Source organism: Pelophylax lessonae (genome assembly GCF_965119305.1).
Source record: "Pelophylax lessonae genome assembly, chromosome: 1".
Classification (NCBI taxonomy): domain Eukaryota; kingdom Metazoa; phylum Chordata; class Amphibia; order Anura; family Ranidae; genus Pelophylax; species Pelophylax lessonae.
Window position 1 is genome coordinate 327,049,756 of NC_138768.1, and position 26,329 is coordinate 327,076,084.

At 41.9% G+C, this 26,329-nt stretch overlaps 2 gene segments (V, D, J or C); both read left to right on the top strand.

The window, feature by feature from the left end:
• The window catches only part of LOC309544178 (immunoglobulin gamma-1 heavy chain-like), a 764,436-nt gene that overhangs the window by 577,178 nt on the left and 160,929 nt on the right, over window positions 1-26,329 (top strand).
• The window catches only part of LOC309559259 (Ig mu chain C region membrane-bound form-like), a 65,706-nt gene continuing 52,861 nt past the window's right edge, over window positions 13,485-26,329 (top strand). Inside the window, exon 1 of the C gene segment in view lies at window positions 13,485-13,589.

Below are 26,329 nucleotides of genomic sequence, written 5' to 3' on the forward strand. Positions count from 1 at the left end.
ACTTGAGAATGAGGGGTATGCCAGGGAGATAACAAAAAGTGGGTGTGGCCAAACATGATAGTGGGAGGAGCTTAAGGGCTGCGGATGGATTACAGGAGATAAGCAGAGACTGTGGATGCATTACAAGAGATAACCAGAGACTGCAGATAGATTACAGGAGATAATCAGAGACTGCGGATGGATTACTTGAGATAATCAGAGACTGCGGATGAATTTACAGGAGATAAGCAGAGACTGCGGATGGATTACAGGAGATGACCAGAGAGTGCGAATGGATTATAAGGGATAATCAGAGGCTGCGGATGGATTATTTGAGATAATCGGAGACAGCAAATGGATTACAGGAGATAAGCAGAGACTGCGGATAGATTACAGGAGATGACCAGAGACTGCAAATGGATTACAGGAGATTACCAGAGACTGCGGATGGATTACAGGACATAAACAGAGACTGCGGATGGATTACAGGAGATGACCAGAGACTGCGGATGGATTACAGGAGATAAGCAGAGACTTCAGGTGAATTACAGGCAGAGTTGTATAAAGTACTCAAAACCCATACTTGAGTAAAAGTACAAGTGCTCGATCAAAAAGTGACTTGAGTAGAAGTGGAAGTGCTCGATCAAAAAGTGACTTGAGTAGAAGTACTAAAGTATTCAACATTTTTTGTACTTAAGTATTGCAAGTAGTTTTTTTAAAAATTTTGCTACTCAAGTACTGAACGTAAAAGTACCAGTAGTTTTGAAAACAAAATTGCTACTCAAGTACTGAAAGTAAAAGTACAAGTACTGCGTTATGTAGTTATTAAAGAAAGAAGTCAAAAGTTTGATCATCATATTGTTTTTTATTATTTCAAATGCAGCTTTTATTTATACATACAGTAGCATTTATTTTCGTATGCGCTGATAATACACATGTTTTGAACTTCATGAAACCTGCCATCTACTGTTCTGGCAGTGGTAATTTTTATAATTGTAACGAGTAACTATGCAGCACAAAAAAAAAAAAAATATCGGAGTAGAAGTATTGAAATCATCGAAAAAATGTAGTGAAGTAAAAGTGGAAGTAGAAGAAAAAAATTCTACTCTAGGAAAGTACAGATACCGCCTTTCGGTACTTAAATACAGTAGTGAAGTAGTTCTACTTAGTTACTATACATCTCTGATTAAAGGAGGTGACCAGAGACTGCGGATGGATTACAGGAGAGAGATGACCAGAGACTGCAGAAAGAAAACAGGAGATGACCAGAGACTGTGGATGGACTACCCTTATCTTAGGGTTCCTACTCCCCTCTTACATCAGTGACCTCCTGTAGATTCTTTTCAGCAGATGGCAGGGCAGTCTGACTGTGGCGTGGAGCTGTCAAGCACTGACCCTAATTTTCTGGCGCAGTCCAGGGCACTGAGGGCAGGAATTTATCCTCTTCTCCTCACGCTCCCCCCTCCTTGCAGTACGTTAGAAACATGTGAAAAAAGGCTTCATGTCACTGCGCAGTATGCACCAGGTCAGTGGTCTGCCCTGCCCCCCTCCGCTCGAGCCGAGCCATTCCGAGCCGACCCAAGCCGACCCAGGCCACGCAATCTGACTCAAGCCGGCCTAAGCCCAGCCATAAGCAGACCGCCTCATCCCCTGCCCGAGCCAAGATGTCAGTGGGTTGTCCCACCCCCTGCCTGAGCTGAGATGTAAGCGGACCGCCCGCCCGAGCCGAGATGTCAGCAGGGCCCCCCGCCCAGGCTGAGATGAGCCAAGCTGACCCGAAATCTAAAGCGGCCTGGAGAGAGGAGGGAAGAGGGAGAATGACAGCTGCAGTGGCTGGATTGACACAGGAGCTTGCCTTGTTCCCATCCATTGACAATTAGGGACCGGACAGGGATAAATGCAAGGCTCCCTTTTTTTTTTCACAAACATAACTCAGACACCCCAAACCCTCCTTTCTACGTCCATGATATTTAGAGTAGTAGTAATTGCAGATGATATTATAAATCCTCGTAATGCAAGTGAGTTTTTGTAGAAGAATATTGTTCTTAGAGCAATGCATATAAATGAGTTATCTATAACTCTACATACAAAAAATAAAATAAAGAAACTAAACAGTAAACCAATATTGACTTTTTCTTTTTTCCGCATAGATTCCACTTAATTTCAATCCTGTCAGCAAACAGTCATTTCGCTCTTTGAAATTAAAGAAAGTATAGGGACCCATTTATATTGTCATTAGGAAAATATTATAAACAATGCGCTCAGCTTCAAAGGCAAAGATGCTAATGTGCCATATACTTTTGAATTCAGTGACTAACATGACAATTACAAAATATATTTTAACTTGCAATTAATCAACTTTACTGAAATTGTTATATGCAAACCAACGTAGCTCTTGACATGTGTTAAGAAAATGTTCCATATAACAGTTTAAACATTAATAAGCCCTGGATTGTCCCATTTGATCTGCTAAATAGAATCGCTTAGAGCAGGGATCCTCAAACTACAGCCGTCCAGCTGTTATGTAACTACACATCCCAGGAGGCATTGTAGAACTCTGACATTCACAGACATGACAAGGCATGATGGGAATTGTAGTTCCTGAACAACTGGAGGGTCATAGTTTGAGGACCCTTGGCTTAGAGGGAGTTTTGTTGGGGCTTTGAAGAGTAGGTAGTCAAAGTTTTTCCAGTGAAGGTGCTGTCAGGACTTTGTGTGGTGGTTGCCAAAAAGAATCCAAAAAAGATTCCGCTTCTGAAGGAGATTTGAAAGAAAGATTCTGCCCTTCAGGGGAATGAACATAAAGGATTGCAGGATAAGCTAAGGTGAATTTCCCATTTTTATATAAATTGGAACAAACAGAGGCAGTATCCCTAGGTTGACATGTAACTTGCTAACTTCCACAAAATAGTCTGTGAAAATTGGGAGTTTTGCCTATCCAATGAAAGAGTGCAATCATTTCTGTAGTTTTGATGAATAGACATGGGAATGGTATGAAAGATGTAATGTACTATACCAAATAATTAAATAACTTACTTAGACTAAATACTAATAAAAAATAGACCAGAGACATGTTTTGGAGTTAAAAGGCCGCGGCTGTTTTAATAAATGGCTTAACATACATGAATAGAATTTTCATACTTTGTTTTTTATTACATCTTCAGATAACATAAACAGCAACCTAGCCCCTACGGCTCAGGTTGACAAACTTCACTCAAACTTTTAAAACCATTATCCAACGTTAGATACATACCAAAAATTACTAACGTCCACCAAAGCCACTTGCTAAGGCGACCGAATGAGCCAAGAATTATAAACAGGCCGCGACAAAAAAAGGGGCGGGAGGGTGGGGGAACGTGGAAGAGTAGTCCTGAGGCGAAGAGTGACCCGGAGTCCCGCGGCCACTTGTTTAAATAGTGCTCCTAGAACCGGACTGAGCTAGATTCCTAACAAAAGAGCGGGCTGTTTGCGCGGGAGACCAGCTCCACGCGCAAAACTGCCCAGATACAGCTATCCTAAAGGCGGGAATAGCTTAAACTTACACAAAAACTGCCCAGATACTGGGTTAACTTAGGCGGGAATCCCCACTAGATTGACCTGGGTCAAGAGTTCATTTTTATAACCATTAATATGGCTGACAGGCTAATCCTCAAAAATTAATAAAACGAACCCTTAAATAAAACGTTTATTAAGGACTTATTACCCCTTTCCCCCATCCCATAAAGAATAGGGGGCTACAGGAACCCCAATTCTTTTTATGGGAATGGTATGAAAGATGTGATGTACTATACCAAATAATTAAATAACTTACTTAGACTAAATACTAATAAAAATAGACCAGAGACATGTTTTGGAGTTAAAAGGCCGCTGCTGTTTTAATAAATGGCTTAACATACATGAATAGAATTTTCATACTTTGTTTTTTATTACATCTTCAGATAACATAAACAGCAACCTAGCCCCTACGGCTCAGGTTGACAAACTTCACTCAAACTTTTAAAGCCATTATCCACCAGACAGGCGGAATTTTTCCGCCTGTCCCCACCCACCCAGCACGCGGCCTGTTCTATGCAAGAACCCAAGTTATTATTAAAAATGTCAAGGCCTATGTCTGATAAGTGCACCCCATCCTTCCAGTAAAGACCTGCTAATCCTCCCTCCAATTCTAAATGCCGGTAGGACAGTATTCCCAAATCTGGGAATAACTTGGAAAGCCCTCTGTTCAACCGCTTTCGCATTTTTTCTATTGGCCATAAACTGCGACACCTAAAAGAAGTTAAACGGGGAATAACCTCTGAAAAGACTAACTTGGCTGCAGGAAATTTAGATTGGATGAAAGATAGATCATCCCTGATTCTGAAAAGAAGATCCAGAGTTTTAATTTGACCCACGTCGTTACCCCCTAGGTGGATTAACAAAATATGAGGCTGTGGGTAAAATTCAGCTAAATTAGAAATAAAGGAAACCAGCTCAGCCCAGCGCATCCCCCGCTTACTGAACCAAAAAACCTTGAATGCATTGCCATCCAGTCCTAGGTTTTCCGAATAAACTCTCTTCTTCGCCCTCTGCTGAGCCCAGTGGATGTAAGAATGGCCTATAATCCAAATTGCGATGCGACCTGAAATTTAAACAGAATTATTAGGACGAATATAAGATTTATAACAGTCAGAAGACCATCTCCCAATTTGCTTAACTGTACTGACATCTAAGCCCAGTCTAGTCGCTTCAGTGGCTGCCCCAATGCGAAAAGAATGTGAAGTTATCTTGACTCCACTTAGATTTAAGAATTTCAGACACATGCGCAGCACTGCGCAAAATTGGAATCTAGACAGATATTTACCAGATGCGTGAACAAACAAAACATCATTAACCTGAGGTCTCTTACTCAAAAATTCCTTAAGAAGAAAAACAGGGCAGATGGCTGAATTACTCAACTCATGCAATAGTATTCGTTTACCGACACCTAACTGATCAGTTTTTGAATGTGACAAGAAGATGCTGACACTATTGGAAAATAATACAACATCTTGCACCCTCAAACCCAAACCGCCTGTCCTTTTATCAGGTATCAATTCTGAAATCCTGAGAGCTGCAAAAAGCATTAGAGAAAATGCGGCTCTGAATAATGATGTTTCATAACCAGAGAAACACACCGACTCTAATGCTGTGCACAGCCTGGCAAGCAAATCAATCGATATAGCTTGCCTGTCATCTGATTTAAAATGACGCTTCCTATAACCTTTTAATGCTTGTCTTACAGAAAAGTAAGACAAACAAGCTGGCTGGCCCTTAAGCTTGTTAAAAAAGGAAATTCCTGCAAGCGTTTTATTAATATGCGACCAGGACAATTGCTTTTTAAATAAAGTGTCTAAAAAGGAAAGCAGTAATGCCCCTGAAAAGAAATCCGACGGCAAGTTGAAACTCTGAACATATTGTATCCACTGCCACCATGCCGATTGGTATCCGGCTAGTGTCGCTGGTGCCAAAGACCATTCAATATTTTCAACAATACCAGTCAGATCAAATCCCACAGGTGTGCTGGGCAAGGATGTCCATTCTTGTCTGCCTCTGGTAGCAGATGAAAGAAACGTTCCATCTGGAAATGAGACAGACAATCTGCCAGGATGTTCGACTTACCAGGCACGAAAGAAGCTTTTAACCAGATATTATGTTGGAAACACTTGGCTACTAAATACCTGAGCATAGTGGTAACCGGCGGAGATTTAGATGACATGCAATTAATTGCAAAAAGCACTCCTTTGTTGTCCGTCTGTACCATTATCCTCCTATTTTGAAAAAACTGTCCCCATAGTTCAAATGCGACAACTATGGGGAACAGTTCCAGCAAAACTATATTCCTGGTGAGACCTGAACATTTCCATTTTTCACACCAAGGTGCGGCGCACCAATGGTTGCACCAAATGGAAGCGAAACCTCTAGAACCTGCTGAATCAGTGAACAGTAGAAATTTCTCGTCCACAACAAATTGCTCCTGCCATACAGAAGCACAGTTGAAACAGAGGAGAAAGTGGGCCCATACTAATAAATCCTCTCTCATGTCAGCTGTAATGCGCACATGGGATGAAGGAGATTTTAAGCCTGAAGTTGCAGCGTAGATTCTTCTAGAAAATACTTTACCCACTGGGATGATTCTGGACGCAAATGCTAGCAATCCCAGAAGAGATTGCAGTTCTTTCAAGCAAACCTTTTTCCGCCGAACAGTAACGAGAAGAGTTCTGCGCAGTTTGTCCAATTTGTCAGCCGGAAGTCTCAACTCCATCCTGTCAGCATCGATTGTTATCCCTAGAAAAACTAGGGATGAGGAAGGAAAAACAGTTTTTTCTAGGGCCAGCGGGACCCCAAAAAGGTTACAAACTTGAATAAAAACATCCAGTAAAAATGAACATAAGGAAGAAGATTGAGGGCCAATAAAAAGAAAATCATCAAGGTAATGAACAATCAGATGAGAACCTGTCAGATGTGAAACTACCCATTCTAGGAACGTTGAGAAGCTTTCAAAAAGAAAACAGGAAAGAGAGCATCCCATGGGGAGACATTTGTCAAAATAAAATTGATTGTTGAAATGAATCCCCAAGGAATTGAATGAGCTAGGATGTATTGGAAGCAACCTAAAAGCAGACTTGATGTCTGCTTTGGCTAAAAGAGCTCCTTTGCCTGCAAACCTCAACCTCTCCAGAGCATCCTCAAATGTAGCGTATTTTACTGAAGACAAAACAGTGTCAATGTCATCATTAAGGGACTCATGTAACGCATACGATAGGTGGTGAATTAATCTATAGGAATTGGGCTCTTTTTTCTGGACTATCCCAAGAGGTGACACTCTGAAGTTCAAGAAAGAGGGCTCGGAAAAAGGACCGGCAAACCTGCCTTCTTTAATTTTCAAAGCAATTTTTTCCGCCACAATTTCGTGTAAACCATCTACCGATTTTAAATTAGCATGAATGATACAACCCTTACCTTTAAAAGAGGGTAGAGAAAACCCAAAGGCAAACCCATCAATGAGCAACTGCGCTTTCTCCTTGTTTGGGTACTTGCGTAACCACGGCAACATTTCTGTTAGTTTCACTGGAGTGTGGGCCTTTTGGAAAAGAGCCAGATTGCTGTGAGATTGACATCCTCTTGAAACACTTAAATAAAGGGTGGGGTCCGGAACAGAAGGCACACTCGTGTTTAAACTTGCAAGTGCCTGGCCACTTGCAGACTGTTTCGTTAAAGTTAAAACATATGCCTTTCCGAAAGGACTGCAAATTGGGTTGTTGAGGATTGACAGGCTTTGGCGGAAAGGACCTCTGAGGTAAAAACAAATCTAGCCACAGGCTCACATCCTTTACTCCCCACTTAAGAGTAGGTTGCACGGATAATTTCTGCCTGAAAGCTACATCGTAGGCATACTAGCACTGCCCCCAAAATTTTTATATGCTTCCAGCACAATATCAATGTGCTGGAATAAACCAACGCTTTTCTGGGGATGTTTTTCACAGAAAACGCTGGAATATATCAAGAAAGCCTGAAGCCAATTATTAAAGGATTTAGTAATTGGCCTCTTTCTCTCATCTTCCTCTTTCTTATCTGATTTAGAGACGAATTCCTTAGCTGACGGGAGCAAGGAAAGGACATCAATGAAAGCTCCCTGCCAGATTTTCTCCTTGATGCTTTCTGAAAGATGAAATCCAAGAGGAGAGATCTCACATACTAATGCTTCCCTCAGACAAGTCTCAGGGAGATTTTGACTCTGTGCCAATTCAAATGCAGTAGAGTGACTGCCTTGACTAGCCTGACTGACATGCAAATCTCCTGAAACTGGGGGCACCCAAACATTGGAAGTGCAAGGGGCTGACTGATTTTTAAACTGACTAGAGAATGTCCTAAATTCCTCTAGCATGTTTGACATTAAAAGAAACATCCTATCCGGGGCAGAGGACTCACCCGGGACTGATGTGGCTGATGCTTCAGCCCGCTGTGAGGAGGATGTATCCACCCTGGCGCTGCTGGCGTTTCCCATCCGAGAGGAGTCTTCGGACCTGACCGATGTGGCCCTGCGACTGCGGGGCGGTGATCTTCTCGCTGGGGTCTCCGGACGACCTTGAGCCGGCTTCCGAGCTCTTCCGTGAGGCGATTGGCGTTGTGCATCCTCCTGTTGACTCCGTCGGGGTTCCGGTGAATACCTCTTCCGGGGCAACCTCCGACGTTTTACCGGTCCCGCCTCCGGACCGGACGTGACAGATGCGACAACGCTGCGCATGTGCGATGACCCCGTCAATCTTCTTGTGACATCCGCCGGAAAGGAAACATCTTCACGAGACTCCTCCATCACTGCTCCTCCACTCGCCCCGTCCATGGAGACTTGATCCGCCGCCTCAGGTAACGCCATAGATGAAGTGTCTTGCAAAAGTGGTAGCTCGAGACAGCGGCGTAACCACTCGTCACCCCCCGCACTGCCAGCTTTTTCAATTATCTGCCGAAGGAGACTCATTAGGCTTCTTGATATAGACCGGCCTGGGAACGTGGAAGAGTAGTCCTGAGGCGAAGAGTGACCCGGAGTCCCGCGGCCACTTGTTTAAATAGTGCTCCTAGAACCGGACTGAGCTAGATTCCTAACAAAAGAGCTGGCTGTTTGCGCGGGAGACCAGCTCCACGCGCAAAACTGCCCAGATACAGCTATCCTAAAGGCGGGAATAGCTTAAACTTACACAAAAACTGCCCAGATACTGGGTTAACTTAGGCGGGAATCCCCACTAGATTGACCTGGGTCCAGAGTTCATTTTTATAACCATTAATATGGCTGACAGGCTAATCCTCAAAAATTAATAAAACTAACCCTTAAATAAAACGTTTATTAAGGACTTATTACCCCTTTCCCCCATCCCATAAAGAATAGGGGGCTACAGGAACCCCAATTCTTTTTATTTTGTCTACAAATTTTACATAGCGAGCTATCACTGGTCTTGGCATTGAATGACCCTCAGATTGTGCCCCACTACTGCTTGTGCAATTTTTTCATGTGGTATCTCTGTGGCATGATCTGACATTGCAGGAGAGGGGGAGCACTGTTAACCAGACTCTGTACCTGTGTTTCGGTCCGGAGAGGTGGTCATCTTTGAGTTCACTATCCTGAGGTAAAGGTTGAAAGTGGGTGCGTGCTACAAAGTGATCCATAGGCAGTGGATGACAGTGGCAGGCAGGCTGTATGGAGAGCAGGTTACCAGCCAGCTTTTTAATGCCGATCTCAGTGAGGCTCAGTGGAGCCGTGTCCAATCACCTCCTATCCACACAGCATTTTAGTTTTTTTTTTTTAGGCTTTTTTCCCCTCTGTTTTCACCTGGTGATCTGGTGACAGTGAAACACCTCCTGTATTTGAGAGCCCTCTCTCTGGATGAAGGAGCAACAGACATCTTTGAACAGCAGCATAGGCAGTCTGGGGAGAGGGGAGTGTTAAAGTGTTATTAAACCCACAAAAGCAAAATCAGTCTGTATATGCAGTAAAGCATGCTTGTTATACTCACTGTGGAACCTAAGGGGTAATCCTGCGCATTGTCTAAAAAGACTATTTGATTCTGTTTTCTCTGATCCTCCCCTTCTTTTACTGTCCCCAATCCAGAGTCTTGGGGGCACTCTGCACATGCTCAATTTGGTGTGTAATGCTGGAGGGTTTTTTTTTTTTGGGAGGGTCCATGTGATCAGTACAGAGCCAAGCACTGAACAGCACTGTCCAGACAGAGGGTCAGGAGTCATGCAGTCTCAGAGAGATTGGGGGTGACAGAGAGAGAGAGGGGATGACAGAGAATGAGAGAGGGGGTGACAGAGAGAGAAGGAGGGCGACAGGGAGAGAGGGGGTGGTGACAGAAAGAGAGATCGAGGGTGACAGGGAGAGATAGGGATGGTGACAGAGAGAGAGAGGGGGAGACAGATTGAAAGAGGGGGGTTCAGAGAGAGAGGTGAGAGAGAAAGGGGATGAGAAAGGGAGAGGGTATTAAGAGAGACAGAGCGAGAGAGAAAGAAAGAAAGAAAGAAAGAAAGAAAGAAAGAAAGAAAGAAAGAAAGAAAGAAAGAAAGAAAGAAAGAAAGAAAGAAAGAAAGAAAGAAAGAAAGAAAGAAAGAAAGAAAGAAAGAAAGAAAGAAAGAAAGAAAGAAAGAAAGAAAGAAAGAAAGAGAGGTGAGAGGGAAAGAGAGAGAGAAGGTCAGAGAGGAAGAGAGAAGGGGGTGGGAGAGAGGGGTGTGTGTGAGAGAGAGGGAGGGTCAGAGAGGAGGGGGGCGACAGAGAGAGAGAGAGAAGGTCAGAGAGGGAGAGAGAAGGGGGTGAGAGAGAGGTGCGTGTGTGAGAGAGAGAGGGGGTTAGAGAGAGAAGGTCAGAGAGGGAGAGAGAGGTGTATGTGTGTGAGAGAGAGAGAGGGTCAGAGAGAGAGGGGGTGACAGAGAGAGAGAGAGGGGTGAGAGAGAGGGGGGTGAGAGGGGTGAGAGAGAGAAGGGGTGAGAGAGAGACCCCTAGCACTGTCTGCAGTCCCTCTTGTGCCCCCATGTCCCAGTCCCTATCTGCCAGAGGGTGTGTGAGATGGTCAATGCAGTGCCTTCAATGCCAGCAGGATGTTCATTTTGGTGGTCACTGAGGTGCTCTGCTCCTTCTAGCGGATCAATGTGAGGTGGAGCCGTCCCTGGCTGCCTGCACCTGCCGCCCGTCCTTATTCTCCGGTCAGCATGACCTTCTGAGCCTTGGCCTGAAAGCAGAGAGGAGGTTGAAGGAGCCCAGGGGCTTCCAGGCTCTGGCAGGCACCAGGTATGCTGTGCCCGATATTGCATGTATCTTCGGAGGTATTCTCCCTCCTTCCCTCCCTCACTGCTCCCCTTCCCCGTGGCCTCTGTCTCCTGGATCGGTTGCTCACACTGTGGAGATGGTAACTGGAGCTGGGTAATGTCATCCTGTCCCACTCTTCACACCTGCTGTCATCGGATGGGACCCCCAACGACCAGGCCCCTATTGGCCCTTGGCCCTCATGCAGTGCCTTGCAGCTCCATGAGCCCCTACATTAATCCAGCCCTGGCGGAGGTGTATTTTAAAACCCCCCCTTCTCCGCTGGGCGCCCTAAGGTGGATGCCTGTGCTGCCTGATGGTGGTGCCAGCCCTAATACAGCTGATGAGAAAAGGTATTTAGCAGTTTATATTTATGAAAATAATTGCATTTCCATGTTCTATGTACTGTAGGAGACTAGATATAGTGAATGCAGGGTCCTGGGTTTAGTAACACTTTACTAGTCAGATTTGAACATACAAAACAACAAATTGAAGCCAAACTCCAGCTAATACTTTATACTCTAGGATCAAAGTTTTACCAAATGAAATAAAAGTTGATCACCATAAGCAACTGTTATTAGTGAATGGCTTGTCTCATCCCTTTACCTCCTATATCTGCAGGACAGCTTGTTCTGTTGAAAAACAACAGACTTACTGGTAGGATCACCAGGTGAAAAAAAAACGAAAAAAAAAAACCTTAAAATTAAAAACGAATTTAACTGTCACATCTAAGAATTGGTTAGCTGCAAAATGATTATTGTTGGCTTTTGTGTATTAAACACTGTTTTAACCACTTGCCAACCACCCACTGTAGATATACTGCGGGAGGACGGCCGCTGTGCACAGGATCACGTACCTAGTAGCCCCTGCCACCCTGGCTGTGCTGCCATTCTCTGCAGCACAAACCAATCAGTGGGTTCCAGCCGCTGTTTGGTCGTTGGCACCCGCCGATCAGCCCTGGTAATTACATACACAGGGCTCTCTTCTAACAGGAGCAATGTGCTGTTGTTTCTACCTGCAAAGTAGAAATTAAAAACCAGAACATTGCTTAGTAAAAACAGCACACACACACTTTCACACATGTTGGGCACACATTTAACCCCTTGATTGCCCCTGATGTCAACCCCTTCCCAACCAGTGTCATTAGTACAGTGACTGCATTTGTTTAGCACTGATCACTGTATTAGTGTCATTGGTTCTCAAAAAAGTGTAAAAAAAAAAAGTCAGGTAGTGTCCGATTGGCCGCCACAATACAGCAGTCCTGCTATAAGTTGCTGATTGCCGCCATTACTAGGAAAAAAAAATCCATAAATATATCCCATAGTTTGTAGATGCTATAACTTGATAACCAATCAACATACATTTATTGTAAAAAAAAATGTTTACTAAAAATATGTAGCAGAATACATATTGGCCTAAATTGATGTAGAAATTAGATGTTTTACATGTTTTTATTGGATATGTTTTACAGCAGAAAGTAAAAATTGTTATTTTGTTTTTTCAAAATTGTCAGTCTTTTTTGTTTATAGTGCAAAAAAATTAAAACTGCAGAGGTGATCAAATTAAACCAAAAGAAAGCTCTATTTGTGGGGAAAAAAGGACATCAATTTTTTATTGGGTACAGTGTTGCACGACTGCGCAATTGTCCGTTAAAGTAACGCAGTGCCAAAAATTGCCTGGTCATGAAGGGGGTGGTAAATGTTCTGGAGCTGAAGTGGTTAAAGCTTGGTCACATCCTTGCATGCTGCTGAGCACTGTGTAGATAAGCCTGCCACCAGTAAGTGAAAGAGAGATTTCCTCCTCAGATACTTTTGCTCATAATAAAAAAAAAATTTTAATTAATACAGTTTATGGTATGAAAACGTCATACAGTTACCGATATATGCTGTTTTATGTTGCCAATATATTGAAATATAACTGCAAGGGACACGGATGGGGCAATACCTCCTAGGCACATGAAGTTAGATTGCCCAGCTATTCCTGCTTATTCCCTTTTTACCTGATGGGAGGCACAGAGATGATATCTTGGAGATGGGTTCCCAGCAGGTTAAACAAGCTGACAGATGATCAAACCTATCGAAATTCTTCTACAACTCAACAATGTTATTATTTATTACAGCTATTAACATAGCACCAACATATTTACACAGGGATTTCTATATATTGTCCAGACACTGTCCTCAAGGAGCTTGCAATCTAAGGGCCCTCCCTCACATGCATATGTATACATACTGTATGACTGTAAGGCCAATTTAGAAAGGAGACAGTTAACCTACCAGCATGTGTTTGGATTGTGGGAGGAAATTGGGGTACCCGGAAGAAACACACACAGGCACAGGGGAGTACATGCAAACTTCATGCAGGTAGTGTCCTGGTATGAATTCAAACCAAGAATCTTAGTGCTACAGGGCAGAAGTACTAATCATTAAGTCACTCTGCTGCCCTACAATATTCAATGTTTAATATGCACCAGAACTGGGTTCTACTTTCTTTCACCATCTGATTCAATCATATTATTTTTTTTTTTCAGCTATACAATCTGATAGCATACTGCTACCCTTACTTCCATGCTGTGATTTGTTGCACAGTTCTTTAAGTGTAACTATTGGCTGTCTTCTAAAAGATGCTGCATCCTCAAAAAACGAGATACAAATGAAGCCTGAAAGTTCCAAAAAATTTTCTGCAGTTGCATCCGATACTAAAACAAATCTTCACAGCAGCTTTATGAGGATTGCTGTTAGTGACTGGGAGGAAAAGCAAGTCACCTGCTCCGCTGATAGTAAAAACAAGACTATCATTCCAAGTAAGTTACCACATAATGCTTTTCAACAGCTTATCCTACGATCTATCTATCTATCCATCTATCTATCTATCTATCTATCTATCTATCTATCTATCTATCTATCTATCTATCTATCTATCTATCTATCTATCTATCTATCTATCTATCTATCTATCTATCTATCTATCTATCTATCTGTCTGTCTATCTGTCTGTCTGTCTGTCTGTCTGTCTGTCTGTCTGTCTGTCTGTCTGTCTGTCTGTCTGTCTGTCTGTCTATCTATCTATCTATCTATCTGTCTGTCTGTCTGTCTGTCTGTCTGTCTATCTGTCTATCTATCTATCTATCTATCTATCTATCTATCTATCTATCTATCTATCTATCTATCTATCTATCTATCTATCTATCTATCTATCTATCTATCTATCTATCTATCTATCTATCTATCTATCCATCTTGTTTGTGTGTGTGGGTGTCTGTCATCAGCCACTCAAACAATTCTAAAGAAATATATAGGGAATAGTACCATAACGTAGTAACTTTTATTATGCCTAAAAACATGTATTATCATACAGATTGCATCTAGACCCATAATTGCCACCTCACCATGCGCTCCACAGGCCAGAAGTCACCTCACCAGAAGCCCTGACCAACGCATTTCGCCCCGACTAATGGATGTTCTCAGGAACAGGTGTTTCTGGCTTTGATTATTCTCCTTATATTTACAAAGACGCCTCTCACTACTCCCACCAGATTGACACTCCTACCACTTCCCCTCCATGATCGAACAGCGATTCGTGTAGGGTTTACTTAGCTTCACTTTAGCATCAATGTATAATACTTCCAACTTTCTCCACCATAGCAGAAAACTAACGCTAATGTCAAATATGTACACAATGATATAAAACAACTAAAAAAAAAAAAAAACAGATTAGACCAATAAATTAGTAAATAAAATTAGGAATACAAACCCTCTAAAACAGGAATCCTCAAACTATGGCCCTCCAGTTGTTGTGGAACTACACATCCCATGAGGAATTATAAAACTCATTCACAGACATGACTAGGCATGATGGGAATTGTAGTTCCTGAACAACTGGAAGGGCCATAGTTTGAAGATCCCTGCTCTAAAATATCTATTAATTTCTTAAAAAGTACGTCCTCTAGTGCATATTTAAAACTACAAAATGTATATGCATTCCTAAATCCTACCCAAAAATGTTTACATAATTACAATGCTATGCAGAATAACCCCCATAAATATTAAAATGTACTGTTTAAAGTACAGTCAGGTCCATAAATATTGGGACATCGACACAATTCTAATCTTTTTGGCTCTATACACCACCACAATGGATTTGAAATGAAACAAACAAGATGTGCTTTAACTGCAGACTTTCAGATTTAATTTGAAGGTATTTACATCCAAATCAGGTGAAAGGTGTAGGAATTACAACAATTTGTATATGTGCCTCCCTTTTTTTTAAGGGACCAAAAGTAATGGGACAATTGGCTGCTCAGCTGTTCCATGGCCTGGTGTGTGCTATTCGCTGCAAATCACAGTTTTACACATTTTAAAAGAGCACCCAGCACTTTCACACTGCAGCTAGCAGCTTTTTACACATTCCACTAGTATATTGTTGCACTTAAGCACTTTTTCCATAAGCGCAGGGTCCCCTCAGTTTCACTATTCCCTCATTGCCCCATTTACAAGGAGCAGATAAAAGGTCCAGAGTTCATTTCAAGTTTGCTATTTGCATTTGGAATCTGTTGCTGTCTACTCTCTATATGAGATCCAAAGAGCTGCCACTATCAGTGAAGCAAGCCCTCATTAGGCTAAAAAAAAAAAAAAAAACCCATCAGAGAGATAGCGAAAACATTAGGTGTGGCCAAATCAACTGTTTGGAACACCTTAAAAACAAAGAAGGCACCGGTGAGCTCAGCAACACCAAAAGAACCGGAAGACCACGGAAAACAACTGTGGTGGATGACCGAAGAATTCTTTCCCTGGTGAAGAAAACACCTTTCACAACAGTTGGCCAGATCAAGAACACTCTCCAGGAGGTAGGTGTATGTGTGTCAAAGTCAACAATCAAGAGAAGACTTCACCAGAGTGAATACAGAGGGTTCACCACAAGATGTAAACCATTGGTGAGCCTCAAAAACAGGAAGGCCAGATTAGAGTTTGCCAAACAACATCTAAAAAAGCCTTCACAGTTCTGGAACAACATCCTATGGACAGATAAGACCCAGATCAACTTGTACCAGAGTGATGGGAAGAGAAGAGTATGGAGAAGGAAAGGAACTGCTCATGATCCAAAGCATACCACCTCATCAGTGAAGCATGGTGGTGGTAGTGTCATGGCGTGGGCATGTATGGCTGCCAATGGAACTGGTTCTCTTGTATTTATTGATGATGTGACTGCTGACAAAAGCAGCATGATGAATTATGAAGTGTTTCGGGCAATATGATCTGCTCATATTCAGCCAAATGCTTCAGAACTCATTGGACGGCGCTTCACAGTAGGGAAAATGCCCCAAGAACAAGCAGGAACTGAAGACAGTTGCATAGAGGCCTGGCAGAGCATCACCATGGATAAACCCAGTGTCTGGTGATGTTTATGCATTCCAGACTTTAGGCTGTAATTGACTGCAAAGGATTTGCAAACAAGTATTAAAAAGTGAAAGTTTGATTTATGATTGTTAATTTGTCCCATTACTTTTGGTTCCTTAAAAAGTGGGAGGCACATATACAAACTGTTGTAATTCCTACTAGGGATGATCGAACGGTTCGGGTCGACCATCGGTTCGACCCGAACATTGATTGTTCGAAATTCGGCCGAATTTCGAACTTTTTGCTGAAAAAGTTCGGAATTCGGCAACCAGAACCGACCAAAATGCAATGGGACAGGAACTGGGCTTTAAAAGCCCGTGATTGGACCAGAACCATCAGTAAAAGCCAATTGAGGGGGCAGGAGGATGCTAGGAATGTGATTGGAGTGACTAGGGGGTCCAGAGGCCAATCAGTAGTGAATACGCCCCCCAGTATATAACATGGCCCCGCCAAATCTATAGCATTGTAATACAGGGACGTGGAAGAGAGTGGAAGCAGTTCTGTTACTCCTGCTTCAAAGTGTCATTTAGCAATTATTAGTGTGAGGAAAGGGATATCTAGTGTAGTTAGGGTACTATTTTCCACTATAGTTAGATTCAAAAATCTAGTTTCTGTAGGGAAAGTGTTAGGTGTCAGGGTGACCGTAGTGTAGTGTAGGGTAAACTGACTCTGACTGCTATGGCAGGGTGACCAAACCCTTCCATGTCAGGGTGACCACCATAGAAAGCCATAGAAAAAAGATTGTTTCTATTAGAATTGCAATAGACCAGGATAGTGGCTTAGCCCCTGTGACACCCGGCTTTTTGTTGCAGGCGCTTTATTGGGCTTTTTTGTGGACGTGTTTGGAGGCAGGCATGACATCAGAACTTCTGTGTAGGGGTATATATACACACACACATGTATGTATATATACACATACACATATATAGGTGTGAAAGTAGCAGAACCCTATGCCTGCGCTAATGAAATAATTAACAGGCATAGGACTTCGCTCCTATCACACCTATATGTGTGTATGTGTATAAATACATATAAGTGTGTGTGTGTATATATATACCCCTATACAGAAGTTCATTTTTATGCCTGCCTCCAAAGATGCCCAAAAAAGTTCAGATGTCAGATGTCATGCCTGCCAAACAAGTCCACAAAAAAGCCCTATAAACGCCTGCAACAAAAAGCCGGGTGTGAAAATAGCGAAGCCACTATCCTGCTCTACTGCAATTCTAATACAAACAAACTTTTTTTTCTGGTTCTGGACATGCTACAGAGCTGAAACTTCACAGGTACACCTTTTAGACCCCCCAGACACTAAATCCAAAGAAATCTCTTTTTTTTTTTTTTTCAATAATTGTTTCAATAACTCTTTTAAAAATGACAATTTTTAAGAACTTTTTTTTGTGTGATTAATAGTCCCTGGGGCATGACCCAGAACCCTAGGCACTTTTTAGGGGCATTTATTGGGTTTTAGGGCTTCAAAATGGTGTTTTTTGATTACCGAAGTTCGGGTCCCATTGATTTCAATGGGGTTCTGAAATCCGGGCCGAACTTTCGGGAAGTTCGGGTGTTCTGGTCGAACCGAACTTTTCAAAAGTTCGATCATCCCTAATTCCTACACCGTTCACCTGGTTTGTATGTAAATACCCTCAAATTAAAGTTGAAAGTCTGCAGTTAAAGCACACCTTGTTTGTTTCATTTCAAATCCATTGTGGTGGCGTATAGAGCCAAAAAGATTAGAATTGTGTCGATGTCCCAATATTTATGGACCTGACTGTATATGTATATATAAATTTAAAAAAACATACTTCTAATAAAACTATGTGTACAATATTATATAAATCGGAAATTAGAGATAAAACAATTAAGGTTGACCTCTATATTTAGGCTCTTTGGGGTCACTCGGCTCCATTCACAAAGTGGTATCTTACCACATCCCAGTACGCGATAAGATACCGCACAATGTTTTTTTTTTTTTGTTTTTTTTTAATTTACTAAAAATACTACTAAAATACAGGAAATAGGGAAAAGTGCTGCGCTACAAACATACGCCTTATAAGTAAATACATTTGCATGAGGATGCATAAGATAATCTAACATATAAAGTGCTACATGTAAACATACAGTGTTTAGTATATAAATAACTGTGAGAATTGCAAAACGGTTGAAAGTGCAAAGTGACAAATGTGCAAACAAGCAACCTCTATATGACCCAATAAAAAGCAAAACAAATTTGAAATAATATAAAATAATGTACAATCCTCAGAAACGTGAATAATATGTGTTCAAATAAAAGATAGCGTCCATATCCAAAAAGGGAAACCCGTGTTTAGAATAGAAGATTGCCAAAAAGGTGCGACCATCACCACAGGAGAGAGTCAAAAGCGCTTACCAGAGTTAATGGACTCTAATGCCAGCGGCATAGAGTTGTTTAAGCAAAAGGTATTGAAACAGTGATGAAACAATGATTTCTGGATGGCTGTCTAATTCTCCTTTATCACATCAAATCTTCTCGAAGTATATAGGAACTCGGATACCCATAGAAAACAAAAAGTCTCCTCATAGTGTAAAACCATCATAGATGGACATTATTTAAAAAGTAGAAAACGTACATCCACTCTGAAGTTTACAAACGATTCAAGTACAAATGGTGTGATCACAGGTAGTATCTAGAGATGTACAGAACTGTTCGCCGGCGAACAGTTCCCGGCGAACTTCGCATGTTCGCGTTCGCCGCTGCGGGCGAACATATGCGATGTTCGGTCCGCCTCCTATACATCATCATTGAGGCAAACTTTGACCCTGAACATCACAGTCAGCAGACACATTCCAGGCCAATCAGCATACCTCCCTCCCACACCCTCCCACCTCCTATAAATAAGCAAGGGCAGCATCCATCTTAGATCATTTCTGTGTTACTGAGAGCAGGGAAAGTGCTGGTGCTGCTGCTGCTGTTATAGCTGGGGACAGTTCCCGGTCTTGTTAGCCAGTGTTCTTGGTACACTCCTGCTGTAAGGACAGCACCCCAAAAAGCCCTTCCTAGGGCTGGTATTTTATTTTTTTTTTTATATATATATATATATATATATATATATCTATTGTCCCCAAAAGCCCTTTTGAGGGCTGGTATTTGTGTAATTTTTTTGTTCTGTGATATATATATATATATATATATATATATATTGTCCCCAAAAGCCCCTTTGAGGGCTGGTATTTGAGTATTTTTTTAATATATATATATATATATATATATATATATATATGTAGCATGTCCAGAACCAGAAAAAAAAAGATCATATAGGTGTAAAAGGGGTTCCCACCATCCCTGCTCTACTGAAAAATTATCTTTTTTTTTCTGGTTCTGGACATGCTACAGAGCTGAAACTTCACAGGTACACTTTTTAGACCCCCTAGACACTAAATCACACAAAAAAAGTTCTTAAAAATTGTCATTTTTGATAGAGAGCCAATTATTGGAAAAAAAAAAACTTAACAAAAAAAAATTTCTTTGGATTTATTGTTTGGGGGGGTCTAAAAAGTGTACCTGTGAAGTTTCAGCTCTGCAGCATGTCCAGAACCAGGAAAAAAAGATCATATAGGTGTAAAAGGGGTTCCCACCATCCCTGCTCTACTGAAAAATTCTTTTTTTTTCTGGTTCTGGACATGCTACAGAGCTGAAACTTCACAAGTACACTTTTTAGACCCCCTAGACACTAAATCACACAAAAAAAGTTCTTAAAAATTGTCATTTTTAATAGAGAGCCAATTATTGGAAAAAAAAAAAAAAACTTAAAAAAAAAATTTCTTTGGATTTATTGTTTGGGGGGTCTAAAAAGTGTACCTGTGAAGTTTCAGCTCTGCAGCATGTCCAGAACCAGGAAAAAAAGATCATATAGGTGTAAAAAGGGGTTCCCACCATCCCTGCTCTACTGAAAAATTCTTTTTTTTTCTGGTTCTGGACATGCTACAGAGCTGAAACTTCACAAGTACACTTTTTAGACCCCCTAGACACTAAATCACACAAAAAAGTTCTTAAAAATTGTCATTTTTGATAGAGAGCCAATTATTGGAAAACTTAAAAAAAAAAAAAAAAACTTAAAAAAAAAAAATTTCTTTGGATTTATTGTCTGGGGGGTCTAAAACGTGTACCTGTGAAGTTTCAGCTCTGTAGCATGTCCAGAACCAGAAAAAAAAATAGAATCAGGGTTAGGGCTAGGGTTAGGGTTAGGGTTAGGGCTAGGGTTAGGGTTAGGGTTAGGGTTAGGGTTAGGGTCAGGGCTAAAGTTAGGGTTATTTTTAGTGCTTAGGGTTAGAGTTAGAGGGGTAGGGGTAGGGCTACTAACTCTAACCCTAAGTATCTCACCGTAACCCTAACCCTTGCCCCTAACACTAAACCTAACCCTAACCCTCTAACCATAACCCTAACCCTCTAACCTTAACCCTAACCCTCTAAGCCTAGCCATAAAAATAACCCTAACCCTAGCCCTAATTCGTAATTTTTTCTGGTTCCGGACATGCTACAGAGCTGAAACTTCACAGGTACACTTTTTAGACCCCCCAGATGCTAAATCCAAAGAAATTTTTTATTTCTTTTTATTTTTCCAATAATTGGCTCTCTATCAAAAAATTAAAATTTTTAAGAACTTTTTTTTGTGTGATCCCTCTCCGGCATGCCACAGTCCAGGTGTTTGTCCCCTTGAAACAACTTTTCCATTACTATTGTGGCCAGAAAGAGTCCCTGTGGGTTTTAAAATTCGCCTGCCTATTAAAGTCTATGGCGGTTCGCAATGTTCGCCGGTTCGCGAACATTCGCCGATGTTCGCGTACGCCGTTCGCGAACAGCGAATTTTATGTTCGCGACATCACTAGTAGTATCCAACAGGGGCAATGACATGGTGCCCACAGGGACATCATCTGGTGTGTCTATGATATAATCCTCATGCAAATGTATTTACTTATAAGGCATATGGTTGTAGCGTGGCACTTTTCCTTTTTCTTGCTTCAGACAATATTGTTGTATTGTAGTGCCAGCAGCTGTTTTCCATGACAGTAGCGCAGTAATTTTCCATATAATTCCAGTACTACTAAAATACAGCATGTGCTATTTTTCAAAGTCATGTTGTATTTTAGTAGTAAATAAAAAGACCTTGTGACAGTGCAAAATTCAAAAAAACAATTGTTAAAAAATTCCCAACAATTAAAATAAAATGTCCACGACCAACATAATCTTCAAACCACCATTAGTGATGAGTGCACTATATCTTCCTTAAATACGGTGCTTATAAATGGTGCCCCTCCACCCGTGTACAAAAAGGCCACTCACCAAATGGCTATGGGTCTCCAGGACCCAGTTCACTTTATTCAGACTCTCTTGTGTCTAGGATCAACTTGGATATCTCCAATGCTGATAAGCCAGAATGGTTGTAATGCCCCCCTGGGCTGGTGTATGGAAGGTGGTGTACTCGTTTCCCAGCAGAAGGTGAGAAATACCAGGAACTCCCCAAAATATAAAAAAAACGGATAATCACAAAATACCGTCTTTATTTAAAAAAAAAAAAAAAGTAAAAATACATAAGTAATGCACTTACATGTAAATGTGCCTGCCAATGGCACCCAATTCTGCAGGTTGTTTATGCTTTCCACCAGGGCCAATGGGACGTAACCGGAAGTGATACTGCTGTAACTGACCTCAATGCATTTCGCAATAAGCGTCATCAGGAAGATATTAAGCGTCATTTTCCCGGACTTTATATATCCCCCTCTATGTTCTAATTGGTTGATGATTAAGAAATGTTCTATATCAAATTGCACGTACAGTTGGGTCAATAATTATATTTCCTCACATCCATTGGATAATGGAGTTACTTCTGCATTATATTTAATGAAGCCCATTTTAAAATGACAGTTCCTATTCATCAACATCCATCTCCTGTGGTCCATTACAATCTATTATTAAGTATCTACACTAAAACACCATTGCAATCTTTTAAAATAGAGTATTATTAACAATGATCCCCAACATTAATGGTCTCCCCCTTACTTATTTGCTTTTGGGAGTGTACAAAATGTTTACTATTAAACCAATTATGGGCTAACCATCTAGTGGGCAACTTGGGTACTACACCCCAATTAATTGGATTTTTGAAAAAATTCCTTTAAATCAATATGTCAAGGGTTAATCCCCTAAAACATTTTACCTCAACAGATGAGGATGCAATCTTAAGTATATCCACTTAAAGTATCCATACCTCCATCCAGGGCATATTCATACCCATGAATGGAGACATAATTTCAAACAATTGAGATAAATATATATATCCAAGCCTATAGGACTGAGGGCATAAAGCTGGTAAATACACTATAAATCCAATAGACAACACCTTTATTCACTTAGTTGATCTATGTCATCATCCAAGGCAAAATAATGCCCCAGGATGAGGACAGGGATTCAATAGTACAAATTGGTTAGAAACAATTAAGATCTATATCTATATTTAATCATGTAGGACTAAGGGTGTTGAGCTGGTAAACTGGATATTTACCCAAGAAACTGCATGTCTTCTCAAGTAAAGTGCTGGAGTGTCGGTGGAGAAAGGATTTGCTGTTCTGTGAACGAAAGTAATGTCTACTTTATAGTGAGCAGTGCAAGTGTGCATTCAAGTTGTGGTCGAGAAAGCAGTGACCTGGGACGCGGGAATCGGCTTGTCGGGGGTTGTGTCTGTACATGTGCTGTACAAGAAAATGGCTGCCATGCAGTCAGTAACAGCAGGATAATTTCCAACAGGTGAGGGAGTTCAGTTGGCTTGTGAATGGAGAAGTGCAACTGGAGCTCAAGTCAAGACAGAAAAGGCAGATGAATGTGTATCTGTGGTAGAGCACACAATCTGCATTGCAGTACCATTCTTGCAGGCTCAGCATGCGTTATGGCAGCAGCGAGATCCCACGTTTTGCAGAGAGCCTGCAGTGCAGACTGAATCACAGAATTTGACCCTGTTGGACACAGGGGTCCAATCGATGCCCAAGGGAAGTCTTGCATTGTGCAGTGGAGGGGATATAAAGCATCTTGGACTGGTATGTAGCAGATATAGCACATGTCCATGCAGCTGCGAGCGTGGGGCCAGTGTGGGCACTGCGGTGACATGTTGCTGAAGATGGAGCAGAGTGACTGTATGTGAACTGGGAAGTAGGAACCATATCTGAACTGCTGATGCCTATAGTGATTATTTGGGAAAGGATGGGGAGTGCCGAGAGTGGCGCTGGGGCTGGGTCCAGTGGTGCAGATCCGCACAACCATCTGTCAAATCAGGGAGACCCACATTTCAAAGGTGCATTGCACACAAGTTGTGAGAGCCGAGCAGCGGTCACAGGGTGCATTGGTTGCGGTTGCAGAAGCGAACAGTCCAGCTCTTAAAGAGGCAGAGGGGCATCAGTGGTCCTAGAAGTTGAAGTCCTCCAGTTCATCCAGTGAGGTGGAGGCAGGGGCCATTGATGTGGGGTCACCCAGTTTTGAATATTGTTATGGATCCCTGGAAGAGGGAATCAATGACTGGGGATCAGAAGTGGAGGCTAAGTGGGACGGGGGTCTGTTAAGCTACTGGGCAGGAAGGTGAGGAGCCTACCTAGGAGCTCGGGCTAAGAGTGCCAGGAACTCCCATTCAAAACATGTAGAGCAACGGAGATGCCACATACCCACTGACCCCCAGTAAACCCCTGGCAACCCCGTACTTCAACCCAGGACCTCTGACTCACTGCTAGAAGACCAAAGAACTGATTGCCTCTGACGGGGATGGATCTGCTGGTGAGGGGAGTGCATGAGAAGAGCCTGACGGAGCTGGTGTGGAGAGATAGCATGTCCAAGAGGCACCCTGCCCCCCCCCCCCAGCCTTAGCCATGAGCGGCCTTAGAGTAGAGGGGTGGCCTGATCGGCTGAGTCTCGGCTGTGAGTGGCTAATATAGCAGAGCCAGCTGAAGGGAAGGAGACACGAGCGGCAGGTGGGAGTTCATGTGTCCTGCCGGCCATTGGATGCAGGACACAGGAAACAGGAGGCTGTAGACTTTGGGGGAATAGAGATCATAGAGTGCATAGAGATTAAAACAAGCCCCCACCAGCCTGCCCAAGAAGAGGATGGACAAATACGGTAACAATAAGAAAAAGGAATAAAAGGTTCAAATAAGCAGAGGGGAAACCCTTGGGACTGCAGAGCATCATTCTTGAATTACCTGCCACGCACAGAGAGACACTGGATCCCCATTACCTCTCTCAGGATGCACTAATAAAGACCACATCAAACAAATAAAGGGAGATAGGCGGAAAAGCCAGACATAGCACTTCACGATTTTGGACTGGTGAGTCATTTGTTTTTGTTTGGTCTTTTTTTTTGTGTTTCCCTACACCTGCAGAGTTGCTGTTTTTTTTTTTGTAGTATAACAAAAATGAAGGGTAAAACAGAAAAAACAGGTGGAGCAGTAAAATCGCCCAAAATAAGCGCAAACCCAGGGACAATAAAAAAATATATGTCCTAAGGAGAGAATAATGAGAATTCAGTAGCAGGAAATAAGCCAGAAACTTGCGCAAAACAAACATGAGGAAGTAATAAAAATAATATAACAGTCGGTTCAATTACATCAGGTCAATCTAAAGGAGAATTGGAGACAGAAAATGACAATGAAATAGAACTTATGGAAGAGCAAAGCTTTAAAACGCAATTACCGACAAAGCCGGAAATGGCTAACATGTTTGCTAAGTTAGAAAACTCTCTGAAAACAGAAATGGCAACACTACACCGAGACTTGAGCCAGATGCTGAGGCGAGTAGAAGAAACAGAAACGAGATTGGAGATCCATGCATAAGAAATAAAAGAGCTAAAAATTGAAAATCTAAAAAAAAATAACATAGGGAAATGGCATAAAACCTAGAGGACCAAGAAAACCGAGACAGAAACAAAAATCTAATAATCCATGGCATCCCAAAAACTACACCAAAAGAATAATTAACAGAAACAATGAGGAGATTATTTAATCCATCATTAAGTAGACAAACATCAGATCTATTGAAAATTGAAAGATCGCACAGGATAAGAAGGCCACATTTTTGGTTTTCACAAGAATTTCACAATTATGAGGATAAAATCCAAATATGAAGAAGAGGTTCTCCATTGAATAATGAAAGTGTGAATCTCCAGATTTTTGCAGATTTATCGCAAGAGACAATAAAGAGAAGATATCTCAAACCCCTTTTGGAACAAATGAGAAAACGGGATATATAATAAAATTGGGGATTCCCTGCATACCTGATAGGAAAGAAAGAGGGACGCTCAGCAAGGCTGAGATTCCCCGAAGAGCTCCAGGAATTTTGTAAAAAACTGGACCTACCAGAGATCCCCAGTTGGGCACTACAAGAAGAAAAGACCAAATAGAAGAAGGACAATGGCTCCAGATTGCAAAAAAAGAAAAAACAAAAGATATTTTAAAAAAGCAGTATAGATTAGAATATTCTGAATAGAATAGTATAAGTACAGGGAGAGGGGAGGAGGGGGGAATTGACTGGGAATATAAGCTATGGATTGGAAATCTTAGGCTTCCGACGAGCTCTGATCCTTGGCCCCCTAGTGAGAAGGGAGGGAGGCCCAGAGTAGGCAGCAGCCAGAGTTTTACCCTAGGCAGGAGGTGTAGATGGGTTGGAAAGATCCCAACGGGAAAAGAAGGTTTCTACTCAAAGACCAGAAGTGGGTCAAAACTCGAATAAATAAGATCATTGGCATTAGAGCGAGAAGAGAGGTGGGCAGGGGTGGGAGGAAATGGGAAGGGGGGATGGAGTGGGGAGGGGTTTTGGGGGGGAGACGATATGGTACCAGGAATTTGGAAAACTCTGTTACTCTTGTATCTCCTTTTTTGTTCTCAGTATGCCCCTTTATATATGGTTTGGGTAACAAATCCTATTTTACCCTCATGTCCACCTAGGAGGAGACAGGGGGAGAGAAAGAGGACGGAGTAGGGGCAGGGAAAGAAAGAAGAAGATAGAATGGTTGTATTAAAATGTATGACATATAATGTAAGAGAATTAAATAGTCCAGCGAAAAGAAATAAGATTTTAAAAGAAATTAAAAAATATTCTGCAAGTATAATCTTCCTACAAGAGACACACAGAGCACAA